The sequence below is a fragment of the Dermacentor albipictus genome, chromosome 9 (assembly GCF_038994185.2).
Source record: "Dermacentor albipictus isolate Rhodes 1998 colony chromosome 9, USDA_Dalb.pri_finalv2, whole genome shotgun sequence".
Classification (NCBI taxonomy): domain Eukaryota; kingdom Metazoa; phylum Arthropoda; class Arachnida; order Ixodida; family Ixodidae; genus Dermacentor; species Dermacentor albipictus.
In genome coordinates this window covers 26,974,787-26,987,951 of record NC_091829.1, presented here as the reverse complement: position 1 = coordinate 26,987,951, position 13,165 = coordinate 26,974,787, and the positions used below count along the sequence as shown (strand labels likewise).

At 47.1% G+C, this 13,165-nt stretch overlaps 1 long non-coding RNA gene across 4 annotated transcripts in view; it reads right to left on the bottom strand.

Moving 5' to 3' along the window:
* LOC139049597 (uncharacterized) overlaps positions 1-12,676 on the bottom strand; it is a 54,997-nt gene extending 42,321 nt beyond the window's left edge. The window contains exons 1-2 of one of the 4 annotated variants that reach the window (XR_011508410.1): positions 12,455-12,676; positions 11,744-11,898 (exon numbers count right to left, since the gene is read on the bottom strand). This is a non-coding gene — a long non-coding RNA (uncharacterized lncRNA). Of the gene's footprint in view, positions 1-11,743; positions 12,001-12,454 lie in introns of those variants that run through there. The other 3 variants (XR_011508411.1, XR_011508408.1, XR_011508409.1) reach the window with 3 other exon arrangements.
* Between the last annotated feature and the right edge of the window lie 489 nt (positions 12,677-13,165).

The window sequence follows — 13,165 nt, the reverse complement described above, 5'->3', positions numbered from 1 at the left end:
GCCACCGGAAATTTAAACCAGACTGAAATACGGAGGACTCCACTTTCTTGCTCATTGTTAGTGCAAGTTTTTTGCTTGATACAGAAATTGCCGCATCTGAGGCCTGTCGACGTCAGGAACTCCAGAGACGAACATATCGCTTACTGGACTTGTGACGCCTGTAACCGCGATGCAAGCAATTTTGCCACCGAGATCGTACTTGAATCCAGGTGATCTAACGTGCTGGTCGTCATACCTAAGAACGCCTATAATCGGAGAATGAAAGAAAACCGAAAATCTAAACCGATCTTGCCCGATCTTGCAGCAACGGGCGCGTAAACTCAATATTAAACAACGACACAGCGTGCAGACCGTTGAAGGATGCGTCTCAGCGGTCATAAATTGCCCGGCCAGGCCAAGAAGCACGGTGTGGACGCGGAACCAAAGAGTCAGACGCAGCTAACGACCTCGACCAGCTGCTCCGGCCATTCTGACGCCCACATCATTAAGAATGCCCGCGGGAACACAGCGCGAGGGACCTGCAGTGATTGTAGCGGAAAACAAATGATGAAGCCTTCAGCAGTCCGAGGAGCTCCGCTCTCTCCGGAAGCAAGACAGTGGTTCCATGCAGCGTACCGCGAGTTGTGGCTTACGTACACGGTCCAGCGAAATTAGAGACTCGCATATGGTTTCGTATACACTAAAGCCTTACTTTAACGAAATCGCTTATTCGAGGTGCACTACTACGGTGCACGCTTTCTATAGGACGGATTATTCGAAGTGTATTGACGCCACACTTTGCTTGTAGTACGGAGTGAAGAATCGGGGAAATCCACGCTGAACCTTTCTTGGCAGCAAGTGTGCGGTGGCTCTTTGCGTTCATTCGCGTTAACCTGGAGACGCAAGGGGCGCTGCGAGGGTCATTCCACCCCGCGGCGCCAGTTGCCTGGGTTTGCGACTGCATCTCGTCATCATGACAGACGAGACAGCTGCTGACGGGTGCCTGCACAATCTCTCTTTATTTCTGTCTCCCTTCCGTTCTCTTTTCTTTTCATCCCCCTACCCCTTCCTCCCGTGCAGGGTGGCCAATCGGAACTACCTCTGGTTAACCTCCTTGTCTTTCTATGCAACCTTTCTCTCTCTCGCTTACACTCTCGCTACTGTCACATCGGCACCATCGTACCAAGTTTTGTTTAATTGTACGTTACAAGAGCCTTCGCAGCTTTCCAATGCGCTGACTACGTTACTATAGCTTTTTAAGTCATCGCCGCGTTTAAATAAATGCCAGTTTTAGAGAACTCCATTTAAGGTCCAAATGATATTTTTATAACGGCAGTTTGCTGCATGCTGTAAGGTTACAATAGAGGACTATTCGCTGCTCAGTGTCTGCGTAAAGCGCCGGTGTGGCGATTGAGGAAGTATGGTAATGATTACGGCGCGTGAATTTGTCGAAACCTCTCCTCCTAGCTTCAAACGGTCAATGCAGCCCCTTTGTAACCTCCTAGAGAGTAAATTCTAGTCGAAAGTTTGCTCTCTGACAACAATTACTACCATTGCGCTCTTACTTTAAACCATTCGAACATTGTTGTTTAGAATATTAAAAAAAATTCAGCGGGCATTTAGTTATCCCTACGTGGATGAATGCGAAAGCAAGCATTGCGACCACGTGACCAACGGACTTCTTCCCAAAGTGCGCACAACGGAAGGTCATGGTTTCGACTCGACCAGTCGACCACTCGAGCAGTTCGAACCCTGGACAGAGATCGCGACTTCGAGTGTCTTAATTACCTCTAGCTTAATTAGCTGTACCTTAATTAACGTCAAACGTCGTGGGTTCTACTGCTAACAAAGGTCGAGGGCCCGATGACTTCGGTCACGCCAACACCAACGCCGGATTTTCCGCCTCATGAGCCAGCCATATAATGCTTTCGAATTAGCAACGTTGGTCTAAGTTTCTGTCCAAAATGTAATCTGCATAAGCCAACCATCGGTTGTAATCACTGAAAATGAATTCGCTTTCTTAAATACTGGTTGAACCTTCTTAATCTGTGTTTAATCTGTTTATGTTTTACTGACCGCTCTTGTTGCACATGCTCAACGCTGATAGCTAAGGTATATATGTTCTGTATCTTTCCGAAAATAAAATAGTTGTGAGTAAGCGCTCGTGTGTCCCCTTCACTGTGTCCTTGTCAATTGTGCGCGCAAGAATATTTTACTATGTAATCTGCATGTTGCGCCACTCATATGCTAAACCATCCGGATTTTTTGTTTGTATGTATTGCGCGATAAACTGAGGTATTTTCAATATGCGAAACTCGCGGCCGAAAATAAAATTGCAATGCGTGGGCACAACGCACTGTGGCTTGCCAAATCCATAAAACTGTCAACTTGCGAAATTATTCAAAAAATATCGATCCATATGCTACGCATTGGGCCCAGTGAGCTTGCTCTGATTGTAGCTCCAAATTTTGTTCTAGCAGTATTATTGCGAAATTCTGTGAGTAGAACATATTAATACAGTTGCACAAACAACTTCACACAAACTGGTTCATGTAAGTTGTACCATCAATATAAATTAAATGCAAAAGGAACATAACTTTAAATACAAAAAAGAAATAACTATTAAGAATGTGTATTACACGTAGATGCATGGATTTTCAACATGTAATTGCTATGTAACCAGTTTCTATGCATGAAGTACTCCCGAGTACATGATTTGAAATCTGAAGTAAGCTACGCTTACAAATGCAGGTGTACGTACAAAGGGAACAACGCACTGGATTATTCTTGGAGTTGTTCGCATTTGAGTCCATGCTGTGAGTAGATTTCGTAGGTGGGAAAACTAATGAAGCACTTCTCCATATTGACAGCACAAATTACCATTCGGAATATAACTGTCAGACCTCCGTCTGCACTAAGTTGCCAAGAACAGACTTATTTGTTGTTGTTCTTTTTGTTTTGTTTTTTGTGGGTGTTTGATGCACTTGCCTAGAAGTAAATGTTTGCAATTAATGACGATGACGCATTTTGCGGGCAGGTGCTGTGTCCAACAAATGCACTGTACTTATGGCAATTTGGTTCTTCTCATACAAAACTTTAACCGATATCAAGCTTCGTTCTTTTACAGGAATAGCTCAATTTTTCGCCATCTAGAAGACTTTCATATCGACCGCTAGTATCCCTTCTGCCAGGAATCCCCACCGTCGTTCTGAGGTTGTTACAGCGTTTGACAGCTTGTCAGTATACTCATTCGAGCGAAGGCACCGCTACTAAATTTCAAAATTTGGGTAAGAAAACCGACGAATAGAAGGAATACCGAGAAGAAATAGAAACAACGCATTGTTACTTTCACGTGAGCACCGTACTTAGCTGTTTTCTTCCATTTGCTCGGCCTAAGTTGCTGTAAAACGATCGAACTTCGGTAATTGTGTTAATGACTGGAGCTCACTAGAGCACGACCTCTATAGACTGACCTGAATTCCGAATCGAATTACGCAATCCGATCTCGTCGAGTTAGCAGCTAGATTCAGGTCTTCGCACGTTTCTTAGACCAGGTGGTGCGGCTGTGAAAATGCACCCTAGAGACGCTGGTCGCGGTCCCGGTATGTGCACCAATTCCGGGACATTTTCTCAAAATGAGAGCGTTTCGCAAGATTGGTAGCTTTCCCTTTGCAGCTTTAGCCAACATTACCAGCTGTGCAGTTATTCAATAGTTACTTAATTTTCTCACCAGCTTCCACCTCAGCGGTTGGTCATAGGTGTACGTTACGTGCAAGTATTAATACATTAAGGCTTACTTCGAGCTAATAGGTAACACAACAAAGCACGAGTGACTATGAAATCAGCCGAGGCTGTGAGCACGCCTCAGGCTATATCTCGCTGCTCTTAAGAGCTGAATCTCGGCGCACGATAAAGCGTGCGCTGCACGGAACTGAAATCAAATCAAACACGGCGCAGTGCACAATAGAGCTGAGGACAAGGCGGAAGCAAACAAGGCTGACCACGCCTGAAGCTCAGAAAAGAGCGGGTGGGGCGAATAGTTCCAGGGAGGGGGGGGGGGGGGGTAGGGGGGTAGGTTTGAAGCGTGACCAGTCGGATCGCTTTGCTCATTTACCTACAGCGACGCGTGGTAGGAACGCGGTGGCTTCGCCACAAGGCTTGGGGCTCGCCGCTTGCCAGCTCGGCTTTGTTGTGCAGCGGCGAAGCGGAGGCGAGAGAGCGTTCTGGAAGGTCCATTTTTCAACGCTCGTCAAAGGAAGGAGCGGTACTAAGGGGGTGGAGGAGGGGGGGGGGGGGGGTTGGTTTGCTCGTGGCCCACGCCAACAGTACACGGTGTTGCACCTGGAAGTGACGAAACGCGCCCTGCGGTCCTGTCTCGTCTCGTCCTGCGTGCGTGAATATCCGGTTTCACGCACACGAAACGCGCCATCTCGGCCGGCGATACATCATCGCTACAATGGGCCAGCTGTCAGCGACGCTGGTTTCTTTCTTTATTTTTATTTTTTCATACTTCCTTCTTTCCTATGCTAACTTTTTTATTCCTCTCCAAAATGGAGATAAGCTCGAGCCGATGGTCCAAGGCGGGTGGATGCGAAGAGCGCCACAATCTGGGCGTGGTTGCGGATTTGAAGCGGAAGACGTGATTTCAGTGATAACGATCAGTCACGCGGAAGAAGTTGAGGCGCGTAGAGCCAGCGATCGTGTTTACTTTACAAGATTCAAGGGGAGTGGGAAGGGGGTGGTGTTTTTCTTCGTTTCTTTTTTTTAGGTCTTTATGTAAGTATCGACCTACCCATTTCAATAGAGACATCAGCATGAGGGCCAGTTTCCCGAGGCCTGCACCTTTCAAATTCTACTTGTACTACGCCCGCTACAGATACTTATAGTTTTTTTCTTTCTTAATTAAAACCCAGAGAAACAACGTGAATATGCATATTATTGCGATACAGATAATCTTTTCCTGGTGCGTTGCACAATGTTCGTCGCACGCAAATATATTTACGCATACCATGTAAACGTATGGACGCCTACTTACTGCTAAAAAAAATGGAAACAAAGATTATGGAACAATGTAAATGTTGATCACGCAGTCCAAACTTCAGGCCTGAGTCGATCATTAGCATGACGACGGCTGCTATTACGTGCCTTGGAATATTCTTCTGTGGTATTTGTCGTTCAATGAGGGTTCCAACCCTACCCATTTGCGAAGAGTTTTGTACCTAAACAGATGAAGCAAATGTTGCAAGAACGGGTTTATTTGGCGCACAAGAACAAATGGGACCTATCAAAATTCACCGAGCTAACACAGAACTCTCACTGCCGTCCAGCTTAGTAGTATTACTCGATACGTGCTTAGACGTCAAGAACCGTCTCTGCTTGAGCGGGACTCTCCGCAGCAGGTACTGGCTACAGGTATTGAGACCAGCGGATTATCATCGAAACATTTGCAGAGACAAAACCACCGCCATTGACACCCTTTCCCTCGCCAAGTGGTCCACAGCGTAGACACGTGAACAACGTTTTAGCATATCAATGGACGTGCGAACGGATGCATCGAGAGGCGAAAGAGAGAGACAGAGGAGAGGGGAAAGGCAGGGAGGTTAACCAGAGAAAAAGACCCGGTTTGCTACCCTACGCTGGGGAGACGCGAAAAGTTCCGAAACAGCTTCCGCTGCAACGCGTCGTCTCGGCCATCGCCTACCTTTACAGCGTAGCTGCTTGTTAGAGAACATTGAGAACCGCGCTGGGGGGCGGCGGGCTGGGTATGAAACGTCAATCAGAGAACAGCCAGGAACGTACGTGTATCATATTCCGATATTCTTGCTTTCACCAAAGTTACGAATGATTATAAGATAACAACTACTTCACCTGTATTTCACTCGAATAGTCAACATTTCTGCGCAGTTTTTCTAGACAGCAAATCCGTTATGTTTTGTTCTCGCGCGTTGTATCGGCTCCGCGTTTGACGTCAGCCAGAAATTTCTGCGTTCAGCAAGAATTCACTGCACCGGTGAGAGGTGTTCGCTCGTTTTTAGCAACGCAGTCTGCGCGTCAATGCCAAAGCATCCATGCGTCGGTAATGAAAAATTTCGCACAGCCTAGAGGGTCCTCTATTGACCCTTTTCACGGCGGTCCCGTGGGCGCTGCCATGTTTGATCACGTGGTGACGCGTCCATTGCTCGCCTCAGCTGCCTCCGTTGTCTGTGTTTGCAAAGGGTGTACAGGACGCCGGTGCGGCTCTTCGCACCTCTGTCTCGGGGCGTATCGTATACAGTGACAGGATGTACGACGGGTGAGTCTTTTGACTGCAGTTTCAAAGGACATGTGAGCGCTTTCGGAGTTCATTACGCTTTTTGCAAACGGCACGAACCGCGTATAGGGTGCTTGCAATGCACGCTGTGCCAAAAATGTATTCCAAGTTATCCCAACTTTTCGCTATACGAATTAAGTCAGTATCAGTGTGTTTAGCTCTTCCTACTTTATTAAGCAAACACTTTTGAGCAGCGGCTTGTCACGTTTCTGACTCAGTAATGTTCCCCGGGCGGTCACTAGCTGATAGTTTAGTTTCTGCCTGATCCCTCACGTGTGCGCTCAGTTGCGATGGATTTGTTGTTGTTGGACACAAGGCTTGGAAAGTAGATGTGTACGTTGCAGCAGCTTGTAGCAAGTACATATGATCACTAGTCATCCTCTTAATGTGTGGACCGTTACGAAACGTTCTGCTTCGATCGTTAGTGCGCTGTCGGTGTAGCCGCCGGCACCCATGCTTCGGCGCATTGATCCAAGTGTGCGTCCGTTCACTTATTCTTCGTACGTTGGCGACAGAGCCGGCTTAATTTTGTGAGGGGGCTTAAATGAGTTGGGGTGGATGTGCGTTGATAACGTGCGAGAAACACACTATATGCCAAGAAGCGGCGCTACTGCCTTTGTCACCGTAGAACGAGCGGTGCTCACTCGTGCAGACCTTCCGGAGTTGAACTCCTCTCCTTGGAGGTTAGCGCTAGAACGCCGGCGTATGAGTGCTTTTCTTTTTATTCTCGAGGGAACCCGTGCATCACGAAGAGCATATATATATATAGTACAATGCTACATGTCCCTAGACTTCCGCTGAAGGACGGCAGAACTTGCTTCTCTGTCTTTGATGTATAGCAGTAGTTGATAATGGCATACACCTGCGAATTTCTTATATATTTATTTATTTATTTATTTATTTATTCATTATTTATTTATTTACTTACTTCCTGTTCTTTGAGGCGCTAGCGTTATCCGAGTTCGCCTCACATCTTTCGTCCGCAGGCGCGCAGGTGTCGAAGCTCGATCTGCGGGCAAATGGAGCCGTCCTGAGCGGAAACCGAGAGGCGTCGTCAACATTCCCGAGGTCGCGAACGCGCATCACTCTCCGCCGCCTAATTGCGAGCGTTCCCCGAGAAGGCCCTGCCCACTTTTTCCGAGAAATGCTCCGCTCGAGCGCGGCCAGATGAAAGAGAGCGAACAGTGGCGGTCGCTTGGTTTGTTAGCCTAACGACGCTTCTTCATACCGCAGCGCGCATGCCCACAGCATAAAACGAAGGCGTCGAGTAGGCGTGTTGTGTATGCGAGCATAGCTGTTGAATGCGTCCGCGCCCATTGAGCTCGTTATACCGTCCATAGTTTATAAACGCTAGACGAAGTACGCTGCCGAAGGCTCAGCTAGCGAAAGCACAGGCTTGTTAGTTTATCCTGTGTGCGTGCGTGCGTGCGTGTGTGTGCGTGCGTGTGTGCGTGCGTGTGTGTGTGTGTGTGTGTGTGTGTGTGTGTGTGTGTGTGTGTGTGTGTGTGTGTGTGTGTGTGTGTGTTAGCACGAAGCTCATTCACAGACGTCAGCTCATCTTAGCCACACGTGCCAATAGACACTTGCGACTAAGATGGCGTGCGTTTTCGTACGCCGCTGCCTGTTACCGACGTCAAGCACCGGCGTATATACAGATAGGCTAATCAAGGACGAAGGCCGAATTGAAGGTTAAACCAGTAGTGGAGCTTGCGGACAACATAGGAGCGCCAGAGCTTTCATTCGCGTAGCCATCAATTTGGTGGCGTTTACGGCGTTTACGGCGTGGACAGCGTTTGTAGTTAACACGTTGCGCAAACTCAACTATCGATCTGGCGGCGCAGTCAGGCTGGCGACCATGGTACATTTGCGATGATAAATTGTGGAACACCGCAAAAGCAAGCAGATGCTAGATCGAACTTTACCAACTCTACACTGTTAAATGCGACAACGAATAGCAGCGCAGAAGCTTTGGCAGCAGTAAACTTTAAATATGCACCTCGTTTATCCCGCCAACCACATACGCGTACCTACCGAGGAGGGAGCAAGGCTGTTTCTATACTGTTACTTGTTTCCAGGCAAGCACAGCAGATGTTTCGCATTTTGAAAGAATGAGGGCCACTTTTTGGTGATGTGTACCGAAAATTTGCACTGGTGTAGGTTGCTTATGCACTGTGAACACAGGAACTGAGTGGTCACTCTATCCCAATTTTTATTCGTTATACAAGGTATTTGGTTGTTTCCCCCTGTATGCTCGGTAAAACGTGCGGGGCAAGGTGTTGATATTTATGCGAAGTACAAAATAATGTTCCGAGTGGCGAGCGAAATATCTTTATTCTGTGTAGGTTCATCATAGCCTTTGTAGCAATTTACTCATTGAAGCGTTCCAGTGTGTCATACTGCAGCTAACCTAGGTGTTTCCTAGACTCCTAAAACAACACACGTGGTACGGACGTGAAATTCCTGGGAAGTGGGAAAATTTTAAGCGCGATGCGTTGCTAAACTTTCACTTTCCTGCTTGAAACGCAAGTGTCGCCGACACTTCCTTAACTGTCGTTTTTTCATGTATTTTCGTGAAATATCTCCTGTCACGATTTACGATCGACCGTAGATGAATGTGTGAAATTTACATTTTATCCCGAGGTGCTGGTGACACCATATAGAACCAAGTCACGGTGGGGGAATGAGATCTGCGCATCTTATACTGACCCATCATAATTACATAGTAATTAAATATTCATTTGTTGTACACTCAGCCACGCTACGTTTCTCCATTAAATATATTGTATCACCCGCTCGAATTACATGCACAGGTTAATTATTGGGCACAAGCATTACAACAAAGGGAAGAACGAATCTTTTGCAATTACTACCAAAACGCCCCACTATGAACGTCCCGTCTAAGACGGCAGTGGCGTCATGAAAGCGGTCGTCTGAAGCAATACATTTCACCCAGAAAAGAAATGGGTGTACTTAAAAAAATCAGAATATTCAATTTACTCAAAGCTTGATGATCATTGTCTATTCCTTGCAACCACAGTACAGCAATGGCAAACACTCGGATCGTCTACTCGATGAGGGGGCCCATTACGTCTACCAGAAATCAATGTGTTTATTCGAATGAATAAGACAGTAGTACGAATTTTCTTGTTAGTTAATTACGTTATGGTACATATTTCAATGTACGAATTCTAGCTAGTAAGTTTCAATGAATCAATCAGTCAGTCAGACAATCAATCCATGAATCAGTCAGTTAGTCAATCAATCAATCAAGCAATCAATCAATCAATCAATCAAGTTTACTTTCCTTCGACATGAGAGACGCCAGGAATAAAAGTCACCTTGGCTTTAACGAAATAATAGAAAATTATTTTGACATATATTAGTCTAATCAAAGTTTACAAGGCATATACACTTGGAATGAATTCTGAGGAGGGCACCGGTTTATAGATATATGCCTCGTCAATCATGCAGTAAAAAATACACTGTTGTTCCAATTGACCTTTAACGCTGTTTTATGCATTGCAGCGCGAAAGTAACTGGAACGCCAATGTATTTTGTTGGACACCTTGAAAATTAATATCTCGAAACTGGTGTAGGCCTGGGAGTGCGTTCCAAGTAGTATCGCCTAGAGAACACATCGGCTACAGTTAGTAGATGTATGTGCGGTGATGTAGCTAAATAAATGTGTAATTAGTCTAATTGTGATTATAATAAATTTAGAATATTGATTTCTTGTAGAAGTAATGACCGCACAGCGATTAATTTACCTTAAGGCTTATAACTGTGCCATCTGACAGAGGCAATTTTAAAGAAATTTGGTGCAGCACATAAAAAAGGAACACCTGGTATAGTAGCGTGCAAATATAGGTGGGAAATGAAATAGCACAAATCTCGTAGGTGGCACCGCGTCATTCGGCTCGTAGCATCAGTTAGAAAGTTTTGGCTTCAGAGTGGATTAATCCCCAGGCGGAACCTCCAGAACGATGCATCGAGCCTGAAAGGGAAGGTGTCGTTAACAACTGCCTCCTCACTTGCGGCCTAAATATTGATTTAGTCAAAAACTGCATTTAAGAAATGTTGAAAATAGACCTCAGATTTGAATGTCATCGCATATGCCACGTTGCAGTCACGTCGAGGAGGTAAGTGCTTGGACGTTGTCATACTGAACAATGAAAAAAAAAAAAGGTTGTTGTTTTACACAAGTTCTGGAAACCTGTTACAACGGCCGCAACACGACCTCACCTTGAAACATTATCGTTCTGCACCAATTCAAATTAAAGATATTCAGCTTGAACCGGCATGGACAAAGAAAAGCAAACAAGTATTAGCCTAAGCCTTTGGACAAACAGCTGCAGATAAAAGGTTCCACAAAATTATACAATTTGCCTTAGTAAATGTGGCCGACTTCGAGGGGGGAGTCTGAGAATGACAGAGTCTATCCACATACACAGTGTTCTTTTTTTTTTATTGCGTTAGGTTGCCCTGCGGCTTCGAAAGGAAATGTTACACATAACTATGAAGCTCGGTGTCCCTCACAAAGTCCAGATAGGAGCAGTGATGAGGGCCGAAATCCACTTGTGTAATTTTGGCGGCCAAGTAGGGTGGAGACCCACACGACTCAAAAGACGTCGACGAGCCGTTTGCTGACCAGGGCACGTCCGTGGCAAGTGCTGTAGATCTGCTTCTCCTACTGGCGCAGGACAGTACGGCCATCTACACGAGGCGTCGATACATAACCTCGTGCAAGGGGACATTGCACTAGCGCGTCAAAAAGGGCGCGGACAGGAACACAAAAAGACACACCGAACGCTGGCCACCAGCTAGACCGGCTTTCTGCCCTAAAAGTTATATCTCCAAAGCGCCAAAAGTATCTCTCCGCATTCTCTCATTTGGTTTCCCGCTCACTTAGGGTCGATTGAGGGTTCTCCCTCTAACCCTAACGAGGGCGCACACGAGGCCGCGCAAGGACTCACTGACCGCGCCGCCTCAGCAGTCCCTCAGACCCGCGGTGAACCCTTGCTTACGTTTAATGAGATCACCAAGCACTACTATCTGTCAAGACGGGTATTCCCCCTCCCGCACCCCGCCTTACGCAGGGCGCGGGCGGTTACCCTTCGACTTCTACAAGCCCGTTCGTACCCTAACCTCGCGGTTCTTCATGCCATATACCCTGAAAGATATCCCAGTGCGGACTGCCCTGCCTGTGGACTGAGGGCAACATTGGACCATGTGTTGTGGGAGTGTGAAGCCATCGGCTCCTCCTTCCGCGAGGATAGGTGGGCTGCGCTCTTGGGCAGCCCCGAACTCAGTGACCAAACCCTGGCCGTCCAGAGTGCCCGCGATCGGGCCGTCAATCTCGGCTTGGCGGTCCCTATGTGGGACTAGCCGGGTGGCGCGGGGTCTTCCCTGCGTCTTCTCTGGACCGCAATAAAGTTATTTCACTCACTCACTCACCGTTGCGCGCGGATGTACGGCGAGGCAGCGGCACTAGAACGAACTCTTCGGAGCGACACCTCCTCTTTGACGGGCGAGGCTATCCGAGAGGTCGAACCCGCAGGGATGTACGAGAGTTCGCGTGGTGGGCCGAAGAATTTCTTTGCGTGTGTCCACTGTGTCAAGAGTGTGGAAGCCAGGAGCAAGGGTTACGGGTGCACGTCGAACTTCGTGGGATGGCACGGGGCGTCCGCCGCGGTAAGAGCGCCAATACGTTGTTCGAACGGCACGACATGCATTACTGTGTCGTACAGAAAGCAAGTTGCGTACGTCAGAAACAAGAAAAAGTGGCAAGTAATTCATCTATTCCAGTAAAGGTGTGTGTATATATATATATATATATATATATATATATATATATATATATATATATATATATATATATATATATATATATATATATATATATATATATATAATGTTACGCTCTTAGGTGTGTAGTGGACTCACGAATGTGACACTCTTAGGAGCATAGTGGGTTCACGCCTCAACAAACAGTATGCGGGGGCACCGGAGTGTGGTGAACGAGGAAGACGACGTGTGGCTGGCTGGCTGAATCTCGCCAGGCGCTCAGCTGATCCAGGCCATCGCTGCTAACTCTACCCGGCTTCAAAGTAACGCCTTTTGCGGGCGCAACAGAGTGGTGGAGGTGCGGGGTACGACAGGACGTACCACGGAGTCGCAACATCCAGAACTTCGCCGGAGCCGTCGTCTTGCCGGTCTCTTGCCAACGACCTTCCCTATGGCTCAGGACGGTGATGGACAAATGCCAGCTCTAGTTTCACCTTCTCAAAGGTCAACGCCAGTTGGACCTTTGCGGCACTACATGGAGCCACGCTCGTTCGCGGGAAAAGTGGGCGAGGACGTCGACGAGTGGCTGATGCACTACGCAAGGGTGAGTCCACTACACACCTTAGAGCATAACACACCTAAGAGCGTGTGTAGTGGACTCACGAATGTGACACTCTTAGGAGCATAGTGGGTTCACGCCTCAACAAACAGTATGCGGGGGCACCGGAGTGTGGTGAACGAGGAAGACGACGTGTGGCTGGCTGGCTGAATCTCGCCAGGCGCTCAGCTGATCCAGGCCATCGCTGCTAACTCTACCCGGCTTCAAAGTAACGCCTTTTGCGGGCGCAACAATATATATATATATATAGTTGGTGCATTCTAGAAGACGTGTAACAGGGCGGTGAGACAAAACAAGGACGAAGAAAGGTACGTACACAGAACGGGCGCCAAGTTCCTCAATTATTTATACCACGCTATTCCTTACGTACTATGGCACAATTATAACTGCCTTCTTTTAAACATTATAACATATATTATCTTTGGATTTCTCACTTTAAGTTACTGCATTTTTATACCACCCCACCCTACCCC